Genomic DNA, 14,268 nt, shown 5'->3' on the forward strand with positions numbered 1-14,268 from the left:
TTTGTTAACCTTCTTCTGGCTTGTATGCTAAAAACAATTTCTAAGTGTTTTAAAATGAGCTCAGGAAGGAAGGAATGGTATCTAATTTACAGATTCCATAGACAGAGGTGCAGAAATTCTGTATGGACTGGCATTTCAACAACACAATAAGCATGATAAATGAGACCAGATCTAAAGGACTACTGGGTGTAAACTAGCATGAATAATTGCAGTCACCCACTGGAATTTGCCCCCTCTTCATACTGTTCTTAGGTACAAATAGCAGTACTTTTGGATTTTCTGATTTAACAAAACACGATAGAGAGGTTTTGAGTGTATTGTTGCATGCCACCCCAATCTCTGAGCGTGCGAAATTCCAGGGGTTCTAGGTGCACTTGCCTAGGGCCCATGTTTTCTTTTGGAAATGAAGCACAGCGGACACTGGTGTCTTTATGATACATGGTTTATTGACACATATATACCACCTGAGCCTACAATGGAAGAGCTCGCAGCATAATCAGCTTCTCCCAGGTGCAGCCTTGGATTCAACATACATAAAACATCGTGCTCTGCCTGCTGCTTTCTGTTTCAGTCACATAGCTCATAACTCCAACCCTTCTAACCTAAGCTCTGACTTTATCTGTTGAGGGAGAGGGGCCCCACACATTTGCCATCTCACACTGAGTTCTTTTTGATCCTCTGTGTTCTTAATGGCCCATCTCCCAGGCTATCACCTTAACAAGGGAGGCTAGCCTGACTTAATTAGATTTTAATACTTGCTGATTCCAGGTGATTAGAAGTGTCTAGCACACAGTTTAACACCCAAACCTTAATTAAATTCTACACCTACTGGACCCAGGAATTGAGAGGAGTCAGTTCCTAGGTCTGAATCACCATGTGTCATTGCTATAGAATGGAACTGGGAAAGTGATGTAGGCCAATCATTAGCACTAATCCAGGATGGGTTTTCAAGTTAATTTATTGCATGATCTAGTTTTCCACATAATTAATTATAATATTATTGCATATTCATGCACACACACACCTATGCAAACCAAGCCATGTTACCCTGGCATTGTGTTTAGGACACTGTCCATTACACATCAACCTAAAAATGTGCTTTTACAAATCAGCAAAAAGCCCCATGTGATATTACTAGGGATATACTATTCAGTAATTGTTTCAAGTCACTTGTCTTAGAATCAGTGCAATTGTGAGCTGCTAAGCTTTGATTACAAAGGTATCCACTGTTATTTCAGAGTTTGCATTAGCTCTTGGCACTCATCTGAGAGCAATTCAAAGTTGTGACTTTTTGTTGTTCTGAACTATGAAGCCCTAAATGGCTTGAGCTCAGATATAAAAATGAGAGATCATTCAACTCCTCTACTGTGTTTGCATTGCAGGCAGCTGAGGGCAGATAGTGCATTCTGGCTTCAAATGTGAACAAGGAAGGAAAACAGAGAGACACTCCTGGTAGCCTCTCCCTAAGCTTTTAAACTCATTGGGCTAGAAAGTGTATCATTCTCAGAATCAAAGTATCTTCAGGGAGAGGTAAGTCTTTAAGAAAGAAAAAAATGTAAGCAGTCCTAAATGCTGTTATGTGAGTTTTAAACCGAACTTCTACAATGTATTTTGCCTATATTTTCTACCATATTTTCAAAAGTTTTGATGATGCTGACATGCCTGAGTTTATGGGATAGATTAGATATAGGCCTGTACATAAAGACCTCTACATCCTTTGTACATACCATGAATAAACTTTCACAGTATGTAGGCAAAATCAAGTGCTGTCTGCACTTTTAATAGGATCCAACTGAAATCTACTAATGCTGTCACCCCTGCTACTACCATTTAGCCATTTATTTGCCAGAGGTGTGTTAGGCTTTTTACAGCAGTGGCCTCATTTCTTCATAGCAACCTGGAAGATTTAGCTTTTGGAAAGAAAGAATGCTGGAATCCCCAGAGTTTTCTAACCTACTCCAGATTTAAACATTCATTATTTATAACAGCATCCTGGAAACTACTTTGCTCAGGCAATTAATTACAATGACCCAGCTGAACGGAAGATGGTACAATGCCACATGCCGTGCCATGTAATTAGTCACTAGGCCAGCTCTGCACATTAAAATCTACAGACTGTCTTTATTGAGTACAAGAGATCACCGGTCTTATAGATAATGGCTTAGATGGGAATTTTCATTCCTTAAAAGCAGCGGATATTAATGTATGAAATGTAGTACTCCTAATAGTTTATTCTTGGAGATTACTACTGCTGCAATGTCCAAAGGCAACATATAGCATTTTCATTACCTCCCTGGCTGTCATCTTGAGCGGTCTTTGAAAAGCTTTACAGACTTAAGGGCAACTGAGGCAGTAAATGTTGTTCCAGAATGATCCTCCAGTTTTAAATGCCATCTAGTGACGATTCAATGAGCATAGAAACTGCAAATCCCAGAAAGCGGAGAATATTTCAGTTTTAGGCCTACTGTGTTGATAGTACCCCAAGCACAAATTTGGTACAGTCCCCTACTCCTCCAGATAGGAATGTATGATACCCTAGAGAAAGAGGCTCTGTGTGTATGGAATACCAAGAAGTTTTTCAACTTTCTGTGTTGACTGCCTCCCATTACAAATCAGTGTTACAGGATAGATGAAAAGAAAATAATAACAGCATTGAGCTGTAGTAGTTGTGTGCTGCCCCCCCCCTCCCAGCTTCCTCTAGGCCTCGTATAGATAGCCATGGCTTTCAGTGCAAACTACTGCATTTTTTTGCAGTTCTTCCTTACATAAAACAAAAGAACAACGAAAGGTGGTATTATTGGAAAATAGGCCATTGTAAGTAGTTTATTAAAAAAAGGAAATAGTAATATGGCTAGGGATTTTCATGTTTCCTGTGAGCAGAGCCCCATACAGTGGTACCTCAGGTTACAGACACTTCAGGTTACAGATGCTTCAGGTTACAGACTCCGCTAAACCAGAAATAGTACCTTGGGTTAAGAACTTTGCTTCAGGATGAGAACAGAAATCGCGCGGCAGTGGCAGCGGGAGGCCCCCATTAGCTAAAGTGGTACTTCAGGTTAAGAACAGTTTCAGGTTAAGAACGGACATCCAGAACGAATTGAGTTCTTAACCCAAGGTACTACTGTATTACTTATTGAAGATATGTTGTGTTTTATTACATGGCAGGTACTGTAAGCCAGCTTTCTCCAACACAGTGCCCTTCAGATGTTTTGGACTACAACTCCATCTAGCACTGCCATGATGGGAGTTGTAATCTAAATGATCTGGAAGGCACCAAGCTGGAGAAAGGTGCTCCAGATAACAAAAGACTGATGCTGAGATTTAAACATCATTTGTTTGTTTAATTCATTTAATTCATTTGTACGGATTTCAAAAAGAGCTCCAGGTATTGCGTATGCCTCCCTTTCTGTGATAAAATATATACTCCTCAAGAGGTACTATCTTTGTTTGATTTAGCTATTTTCACAGCTGAGTAAATTAAAAACAACCATGCCAATTATTGGTTGAACTTCTCTCAATAAAGTGTGAAGCCTGAACTTCACTGAGCTTGACTTGAAGCAGAACATTGGTCAGAGTGGGTTAAGCTTATATATATATATATAGAGAGAGAGAGAGAGAGAGAGAGAGTTTAGATGAGTTCATTGCCACATATTAAGTAGCGCAGTGCCTATAAAGGAAGTCAACACAATTTCATTTTGCCTAGGTTTTCCTAGCATTGAGTGGAGCTAGTGTGTGTGTATGTTTATGTGTACACACACACACACACACACACAGAGAGAGAGAGAGAGAGAGAGAGAGAGAGAATCAAGCTTCTCACACACCTGTTCTTAGAAATGGTATATTCCTTGTTTTTGCTTGTAGACTATAATGATTGTTATCACAGTTAAAAAAAATCTTTTCCTGTATTCCCTTTGATCTTCAAAGAGCACTAGTGTTTCCAGAGGACAAAGAAAGCATAACAAGAATATTTTTATGTGTGTAACCAAGCAGGTGATTTGTTTGCAAAACACACAAGGTGAAGAGTCTTATTTCAATTTCAAGGAAAATATGGAGAAGTCAGAATGGTTATATTCATTCTCCATAGAATAGGTAGTAGTCAACCAAGCTTTACTCAGAATAGGCCTGTTGACATATATAGACTTTAGTCATGTTCATTAATATCAATGTGACTTCTCTGAGTAAAACCCAATGTTTAGTATCTTAGATTTCCTTCCATTTCTGTTCATGAGCAAAGGCACCCAAACCATAGTTAGAATCTACCCATACTCTATGAGGCGGCCTATGGGCAAGTTCCTACACTACTGCCCATGCATATGTGTGCCTGTGGGAGCTACATTTGGCAACCCCAGAAACGCAGCAGGCTATAAAAACTGATGTTTCAACATGTTCAGTTTCTTGGGATAACATATAAGCACCCAGAGCAAATCATCATTATCATCACTGTTAAGACTTGGGTAGAAAAAATAATAATTTTATTTTTGTGATGAGTGAATAGAGAAATAGACATTTGGGTTTTGTGGAGCACTTAAAGAATGAATAAGTTTACAGTAGTAATATGCAGAAGAAGATATTGTCCAATCAGTTTGATTACTCATTTCCTGAAGTGCCAGCTAAGGTAATAGCTAGAGAGCTAAACAAGGCTTGATCAGAAGTGGTTTAAAATGCTGCTTTATTGTGTCTCCCCACATGTCGCAAGGACTGAATAAGGATGATAAATCAGTTCAAGCTGCTATTGAAAGCAGACAGATGATGGAGTTGGATCTGCATTGTAGCACATATGAAGCTACTGAACAACACATATAACATGAGATGCCCAGTTTACAGCAGGCAAATAAAAGTTAGAGCAGGTGCTGCAAAGCTCTTAACATGTTGTGATTTCATGGTGGGATTCTGATCCACTTTATACACTACATTTTAAATATTTATTTATTCATTGATTTGATTTATTATACCCTACTCTTCAACAGATTTCCAGGGCAGTTTGCAAAAACTTAAGATTACAAATTGAAACAAAAGCAAAAAAGCACATTAAAACAACACAGTATAACAGCAGTCAGCAGAATTAAAAGCAAAACTTCCGAACATTGTGAAGGCAATGCAGAGAGTATTTAATAGCCTGGTATTTTTTTAAAAAAATGTATTTGTCTGCTGTTGAACCACGACTTCCTGGGTGAGAACATTCCATAGCCAGAGTGCAACAACCATATAAAGCCTGTCCCTTATAGTCTTCAATGGTGGTAGTATTCAAATGGTGTCAAAAAAGCTATGGGTAAGCACTTGCGGAGGAAACAACTGTAAATCTTATATGTAAGTATTTGTGGAGCCAACAGACTCTTAAGGCACTTCAGTCATAAACCATAGGATGGACTTTCAAGGTTTAAGAAAGCCCCCAGCACTTTGAATTGAACCCAGAAATGAGCTGCAAGCCAGTGCAGTTGGAGAAGCACAACTATTTTCAGCTTCAATTTTGACCAAGCATGGAATTACATTGTTGGAAAAATATTTGGACCCAATACCCCGTGAGTTCATCCTGGACGGCCAGTAAGATCCAAACTCCAATTTTCAAGTCAAACAGGACATTTATTTAGACGTTGCAAGGCCAGTGAGACATAACCTCAACCAGCAAGTAGTTGACGGTAGCACACCGGATATGAAAACAGAACAACCATTTATACACTTACAAGCAAAGGTTTAATCAGGAGGCATAGCAATTTTATTATCTTTCCCTCCTTTGTCCTTAACAGTTATAGCAATAGCTCCTGCATACATGTCATTCCATTCTTCTGCCATGGTTTTCTTGCACATACAACCTTCATTTTCTTGGTCTTTCTCATACACATTTTAATATTTATTCTATAATTCAGTAATTTCAATAATTATCCAACACCACCACAGTGGCATACACATATGGTTTTGAGATAAGGTGATTTAGAGCAGTTATCTTCAACCTTTTCAGACCCAAGACCCACTTTTAACTCAAACATACATTTGGAGACCCATTTCTTTGTATGGTGATAGTGCTCCTGTTATGAGCCACTTTGGATCAAGCCTTGGCCCAGTAGTGGGTCCCAACCCACCTGCTGAAGACCAGTGATTTAGAGCATCCATTGTCAACTGGTGGGTTAGGATCCATGAGCTCTTGGGCCAACTGCTTTGCAAACTGTAGGCACAGTTGGCTTTTATCCTCAGTTGGCAGACCAGGCTATGCTCATTGTCTGGGCAGTTGAAATTTTGTTTTGGTAGGTTGTCCTGCCCTGCAGTGCAGCCGGCTGGGGAATTTAGAATGGCTGGCCACTGGGAAGTGACTGCTCACACCTTGTGAGTGGAAAGCTGCCTGTGAGGGGCCACAACCATCACCCACCCAGAAGGATCCATGAAAGGATCGTGTCTGACCTAAGCTAGGTCATACCAGTGCTGCTACAGTTATACACAAATGTGGTAACAAAAAATTAAGAAATGAGTCCCATTATGCGAGCTTGAGGTAAAGCATGGTTGAAGACCAGTGATATAGAGCACTGAGCTATGAATGGAATAGGAAAGCTCAGATATTTGGGTAGGCTTTAAGTCCTCACAAAGCAGCTGAGTCTCTCATCCAGTACACTAAGCTTGCCACTTGTCCATTATTTCATGAAATATATTTAGTATTAAAATCTAATATTAATAAATAAGAAACAGTTAGCCAACCTACAGGACCCCACTCATAGGGATAATTTAGACGTTGCATAAGCCTGGTAGGGTTGGAGATGCGTCCATGGTTTGTTTGTCTAGCAGACAATTTTATGAGAAAGTATGTCAGGCATACTTTTTTGAGAAGCAAATGTCATCCTTGCTTTTGTTTTATTTTCCCCAAGGGTACTAATTCCTTATAACTGGCATCACTGACAGTACTACTACTGAAGGGCAAAGGAAAATGTGAAGGAAAGAAAAGATAGTTCTGAGTAGTAGGCAGTGATACTGTTGAACCCTGCAGACAAAAAAGGGGATAAACTTTGTGTGCAAAAAAATGGGGTCAAATAATCCTATGAAAAGGTTAGTACTGTATCTAGTAAAATCAGGAGGAAGAGAATGTAGATGTCAGGGAAAATTGGGAGACATGTTTGTGACGAATGTGAGTCAGAAATGGAGGCTATACTGTGGAGATGTAGAGAATAATACAGCACATAAGAGCACTGGATTTCACAGAAGTATTCCTAAGTGTCTTGCTTTGATCCTGAGCACAGTTAGGTAGATATACATTCCTCTGAAATCAAGTAGATGTGCCTGGGAAATGGGTACACATCACAAGTGCAATGGTAGTTCCAAGGTATGTAGACCACAATTGCATCTAGAACCATGCACATTTCACCTAATGATAGTGAGATTCTTGACATACTCAACTTTGAAGTTTATAAAAATCATCCTCTGCAAACATCAAGGGTACCAAGGGTAGACAGATGTTGTGTGCTTGGTAATATATGGAAAACAATGAAAGTACTTGGTACACAGTGGCAGATAGGGAGGAGCAATTTTAGTCCAGTTCAGGCACTAGGATTGCAGAATCTATAACATCACAAAGGGATTACTGAATAGGGTCAAGAATGGGATATGAAGAATGGGACTGTAACTGAGCTACAAGACAAGTTAAAAACAAAACCCTCCCATTTTGTCAATAATTATATTTCTGTTGAAATTAGACATCATGTTACAAAGGATAATACAGTCCGATGGCAGACCAATCTAGTAAAGTAAACATGACAGAATAAAATGCAGGAAGAGCAAAATAATAACATTTAAAAAATGTCTGTAGGAAGAGACAGGGCTGGACACTTTAAAAGTTTGTTGAATAAAAGTATTTCCAGTTGTATAAGATCTGCACATTTATGACAAGATGTTTTTAAGTAGTTATCAAAATTTGGAGAACTTGCACATTTGCAAACTTTGGTTAAGAACAAAGCTACTGTTCAGCAAAAGCAAACCATTCCTCCAATTTGCTTCTGTTTGCTTAGAAGTGAAGATGGGAGATGGCATGCCTACCTCTAAAAGCACAGTGTGTCTCCTACCCATCTAGAGGTACAAGTTCATTCTTGATTTTTTATGTATTCTTTTTCTTGCTCATGGCATGGGTGGATTTGTTACAGCAAAGAAGATGACTAAACTTGGCCTGTGCCCTGTGTTAAATTTACAGGTTGAAACTGCAAGTATCAGATTTATTTCTATTTGTATTTATTAACCACACACCTTGTCTTCAAACCTGCAGTGATAGTGCCCCACAAAATAAGATTAGATTATTACCTTGACAGGCCTATAGATGGGCTGTACTTGCCCTATGAATGAGGCATATAAAATTCCCTGCCATTCTGGCTTTGATTTCAGTGGGTCTACTCTGATTATGACTTAGTTGGATGTCTCCCCAAGACAGGGATGTGTAACTTGTGGTTCCCCAGATGTTGATGAACTACAACTCCCATCATCCCATGCTGCCTGCGGCTAGTGGAAGTTGGAATCAAACTTTATCTGGAGGGCCACAGGTTTCCCATTCTTGCTTTATGTACTTCTTAAAATTGCCTGTAAATACTTGTGTGAGTAGGAAGCATGTTGTAATTTAAAATAATTTGGTACGTCAATGCAGACTTGTCTTTTTTCCCATCCACATTTCTTGAGCATCAGGTTTGTGGAAACATTGGAAATACAACATAGCATGTTGGGGTTGAGAGTTAGAGTGTTGTATTTTGACATGAGAAGACAGGTTAACAATCTTTTTTCAGCCTTGCTACCTGGGTGACCTTGGGCAATTTGTTGTTACTTCCATTTTAACCAAATTCATAGGGCTGTTGCAAGGATGACAAGAGTACTCTGCCCACCAAAAATGGGTTCAGAAACAGTTGTTGTTATTAGAAACCTTGTTCTTTAATAACTTTATATAATTCTTATTAAAAGGTGAATAGCATTACTAATAGCACTAGAATTAAGAATGGGTCTAGATGTTCTCAATGATACTATATCCTAAAGTGATAGATATTCAGTGGGTGGAGAGACTTATAAATCCAGATTTTTCATAGTAGTAAATGAGAAGGTAGCATATGTTTCCTCCAGTTTTTCTGCTTTTTGCAGCTATCTATCTTACTCACATGTATATCCCACCTTTCTTGCATCATGGAACCCAAACTGGGATAAATATGGTCTCCAGGCACTGATCAGACCCAGACCTGCTTAGCTTCAGCAAGCTGACAGCCACATGTGCCTCCAGATCATATTCTGGCTCTCACCATACTACAAAACCCAGACTAGATCCGGCCATAACAAATCTAGATTTCTTCAAATGAGACAGCATCATCATCACATTTAATTTATTTGTATCCCACCCTTCCCTTCCTTTCACAGGAGCTTAGGACAATAAACAACATCAAAATGTAACCCATACAAATGTTTAGATAAGCTCAGGTAAGAGCCACCTTTGGCCCTTTAGTTAATGCGCACATACAGTACTACAAACATTAATTAATTACAGACATTATTCTTTGGAAAGTCCCTGTTAGATTTCCCTTCCCCTTCTGTGCTCTGTATTAATGTTAACAGTTGTATAATCTTGAGCAAAAGACAGTTGTTTCATTAATTTATGCTCATGTTGTGATCATATTTACCTCTCTTTTTCGAAGGGAGAGGAGCTTTAATTACACCTCCAGTTAATTATCTCTGATACATGTTCAACCTCCAAATGCATATTGATGACATGATGCCATTTCCTAATTATCATAATTGCAGCTTCATTTGAGTGGTTAGAGGCTAAACGTGCTGATGTTTGTAGAAGTCTTTGAGCATTGGTATTAAAGCAATATGGGAACAAAGTTATGCATACATTTAATATAATCATCTGTAGGAACAAAGGAGGGGGGAACACTATAAAAGCATTTAGCTACAAAGTACTTTTATTAATCTTCATAAGCCACCCACCATCCTTTCAAGTTACTACATCTTCCATGGCCCCTCCTTACCCGCCCAGCATTATACTCAAGTCCTAGTTTAGTAATTGCAGTGAGATCATGAGCCATATGTCTGGGACACAAACCTTTTTAGAGACTCCTGTAGTGATGGTCCAATATCTTCTTAGGGACAGAACAGTAACCACCTTCTGTTTCAGTCAGTGGTATAAATAGTTTTCTATACACCAGACTTCCTCAATCTGTGTAGCTCCATGGTGTGTGCTTGCATCACTGAAGTGAAGTCTCTTGGGCCCAAGCCTGAGTAGTGTGTATGGAAGTCCTGGACTTCCCAGACTACAAGATACTTCATTGGCCTCACTCATGTGGTCCAAAGGCACCAGCTTGCCAGAAAGAGGCATATAAGACACCATCCAACTGCCTTAGGTACTCAACTCAGGATTTGTGTAGGGTTTACTCAGGACTTTTTTCAGCTGGAACTCACCGGAACTCAGTTCTGTCTCCTCTCAGGTGGGTGCCATTGGCATTCTAAGAGAATGAGGAAGGCATTCATGGTGAGTTCTGGTACCTATTTTTCTAGAAAAATAGCACTGAGTTTACCCCTTAGCCTTTCCTTCTCCTGAAGATATCCCACAATGCAGCAGGTGCAGATATTTGCTCACCATGTATTCCTGAAGGCTTTCTCACAAATGAGAGACATATGACAAGGCAGCAGAGGTTTGGGATCAGAGTTTTCCTTCTTCTAGATAGCCTACCTTTCCAGGTTGTTGCTTCCCATCTGTTGAATGTAATGCATGAACACTCCTAAAACCATCTTCCTGTGGACAATATTGTTTACAGAAGTCTGGAAGCTTTTTTTCAATGTGATGTCTGATATTTATGAGGGCATTCATTGGCATCCATAGGACATGAACTATATGTGCTACTTGGTACAAAACTACAGCATGTAGGTATACAGTCTTATTAAAGTAGCAGGAGTTAGCAAAATATATGCAGACAACTCTATTTCTCTTTCTTGATATTGATTTGTGTATTTCCATTGCCAATCTCTAGCTTGCCCTATGAACAGGAAAATATAGTGTAATCTCACTTGCATTAAAAGCCTACCTGTTTCCTGTTATTTTGTACATTGTTGGTATGAATGACTGCATGAAGAATATACAGGAGTATTATGAAAGACAGGAGTACTTTTACCTTTACATGACAAGCCCTGGTTACATCTGCTAGCAGCTTTCTGCCAAGTTTTTAGAATGAAAATTGCTTTAAAGCTCTTACATGTGAATCATGTTCTGTCTAGTTTTGTTGGTCCTCCTTTCATGTCCTGAAAATAATTTATTATAAAAATGGTGTGTTAAGGTATGTTAAAGTAAACTTTTTTCTTTCTTTTAAGGCTGACATTATCACTCCAGGGCATCAGGCATCAAATTTTGAGTCACCTCAGGACTCAGATGCCTTTTGAGGGGAAAATAATTTGGATTAATTTAATCCCACCCTTTCTTACTTTTGCACTTCCAGTTTTTTGGTTGTCTGAAGCTGTACCTTTGACATTTTGACTTCTCCCTTGTAATATACACCTTAGGTCTCCTTTTTTGTGAAGTTATATACATAAATAAATCTAATCTGATCTAATTCATGATCTAAATCTGAGCCAATCACAGTGTGAGGAGACACAATGAGTTAGACATGATGTTGGCTCAGCCTTCAAATTAGAACAAAGACAATAGGGCAAAAAGTGCCACCTAATGTGTGATATGTCAGCAAGAGCATGTACCCACTGTACTCATGTAAAGGCATCATGACACAGAGGCCAGTGAAATGTAGTGATGGACTGGAGTGCAGCACAAGCCAGATGAGCCATAACTAGGGATGTTAAGAAGGCAGCAATTTTTGATTCTACCTGTATTTATCACAATCAGTGCTGTTTTCATTCCATAGCAGTTCAGTTTCCACTATATACTATGAAATTTGGCTCACTATCCACTAATTGATTTATTTACATAACTTACACAACATACATTCATCTTAATATAAGGGAAACCACTATATATCATTTGTGGACATAAAAACAATGTTGTGAACAAATACTGATTGTATTTGCTTTACTGATTTCCGTTCATGACCAGATACAACCTGCAGCAATTTCCACTTCCTTTTCTGTTTTCATATGAATTCCCCAACATTCCTAGTCACCGGAATGCTGGAAGCACCCAACCTGTCTTAAAAGGAGAGGGAGGAGAAAAGGAATTCCCTAAATATTCCAAAAGTGGAGATGTCATCTTCAGAACATTTTCAGCAGGCCCTGAAAACAATAACACCAGGGCAGCATTGGAATAGCATGCCTCTTTCAAAACAACAACAACAACAACAACAACAACAACAACAACAACAACAACAACAGCAACAAAAAGCCCTTCTCAAAGAACAGCATAGGTATCCCCTAGTTGACTTCTGCCCTAGGAAAGTTTGTCAGCACCCCCAGCACGCCACTATTTCCAAATATTTCCACAAAAGTGTTTTGTAACTTGATTAATAAATGCACAGCATTTGTGTAGCAGAAAATTAGTTTTCCATTCTCTGTGGAGTTACTGCTCTGCCATAAATTAGATTCTCATTCTCTGCAGGGTTCCTCCTTTGCCATAAGTTCGCTTACTCTGTATAACTCTTTTGCTCCCCTCTACCAGCAACACACCGGCAGCCTGGGGAATGGAAGGAAGACAGTGGAGAATTGCCATTAGAAACGGTGAAAACAGTCCTTGCTTGTTTATGTCTTTGCTCCGGAAGGATTGATTATCTTTCTTCTGATAGCTGCCATTTTATTTATATATACTGTTTGAAATTTCAAAGTAGCACTTCTGCACTTTTACTCTCCTTGGAGCTATTAAGTGACTTAATAATAAGTGTTTAAATATTTTCTCAGTTATGAAAGCCTCTTTTTGTGGGTGGGTGTGGGTGTATAAAACAGCAGTCAGAAAACACTGTTAGTTTACAGCTTTGCTAAGGCTTGTTCCAACAACATTTAGGTTTGTCATTGTTGCGTTGAGACTCTACTAACCTAGGCCATCCATATATGGTGGAAGGCTAAAGGTCCATAAAAGGTGGAAGGCTAAAGGTCAGAAATCCTACAAGTTGTGAGTCATCATGTGGAAACTCCTTGCTGCTCCCACAGTGCTAACTTTACTCAATGAGTCATTCTCTGCAGCCTTCTTAGAATGGCACATATGGAAATCGAGGGTTATTCTCCGCCCCCATGTTTCAGACCTCATATCATGATGCCATAGGAGTGCAAATCTGGGTTCAAAGGTACACACCAGTGTAGCAACAAGGATCACACATTCAAGATTATAACTGAAATTATTTAAGGCCTCATCTGCACTACACATTTAAAGTAGTAGTACAGTCATACCTCGGGTTGAATGTGCTTCGGGATGAGCGCGTTCAAGTTGCGCTCCGCGGCAACCCGGAAGTAACGGAGCGCGTTACTTCCGGGTTTTGCCGCTTGCACATGCGCAGACGCTCAAAATGACGTCATGCGCAGAAGCAGCGAAAAGCGACATGCATGTGGTGCTGTCGCTAGTTACGTTTGCTTCTAGATGCGAACGGGGCTCTGGAATGGATCCCGTTCGCATCTAGAGGTACCACTGTATATCAATTTAAGCAGTCATGGCTTCCTCCAAAAAATTCTGGGAACTGTAGTCTGTTAAGGGTGCTTAACAGAACTACAGTTCCCACAAGTCACAGAACTACAATCCATCTTCTGAGGGAACTCTGCGACCTCTAGCTCTGTGAGAGAAATAGTGGTCTCCTAACAAGCCTCAGCATCCTGAACAAGCTACAGTTCCCAGGATTCTTTGCAGGTATGGTACTGCTTTTCCATAAGCCAAAATGGCTTATGGAAACACATTGACCAATACATGGACAGTAGAGACAATGGCCTGGTTAACAAATCACACTAGGCCAAACTATGGCTTACCAGACCACATTACTGTGCAGGCAGCCAGACAGGAGCTACCAGCTGCTTTGTCCTTTTTGTTATGCGGTGCTGAGCAAAGGCAAGGTTTGACTCAGTATGTTGTCTGAGCCAGGGCTCATGGTTAAGGGCTCTGTTCATGAACCATGTTTTGTTTACCTCCGTTTTCTAGGGGAGAGCACAACTGATGTTAAATGTAAGCTTGTCACCCTTTTCAACTTGTTTTTGTGAGCATTCAGCATTGTCTCATAACAAGTGCCATTGTTGCCCATCTCTGCCTGCTTATTATTATGGCTTTACCAGCTGCTAAGGTGCCAACCAAGGCCTTCCTTATCAACTAGCAAGAACTTCTTATAATCCAGTCAAGCCTTTCTCCTTCATTAG

At 39.7% G+C, this 14,268-nt stretch overlaps 1 protein-coding gene across 3 annotated transcripts in view; it reads left to right on the forward strand.

Annotated features, from left to right (window-relative positions):
* NCKAP5 (NCK associated protein 5) overlaps nucleotides 1–14,268 on the forward strand; it is a 605,696-nt gene that overhangs the window by 63,570 nt on the left and 527,858 nt on the right. For all 3 annotated transcript variants that reach the window (XM_083581664.1, XM_083581665.1, XM_083581669.1), the window contains exon 2: nucleotides 1,383–1,530. The gene's annotated coding sequence lies outside the window, so the exon portion shown is untranslated. The remainder of the gene's footprint in view (nucleotides 1–1,382; nucleotides 1,531–14,268) is intronic.

The sequence above is a fragment of the Podarcis filfolensis genome (genome assembly GCF_964270895.1).
Source record: "Podarcis filfolensis genome assembly, chromosome: 1".
Lineage (NCBI taxonomy): Eukaryota > Metazoa > Chordata > Lepidosauria > Squamata > Lacertidae > Podarcis > Podarcis filfolensis.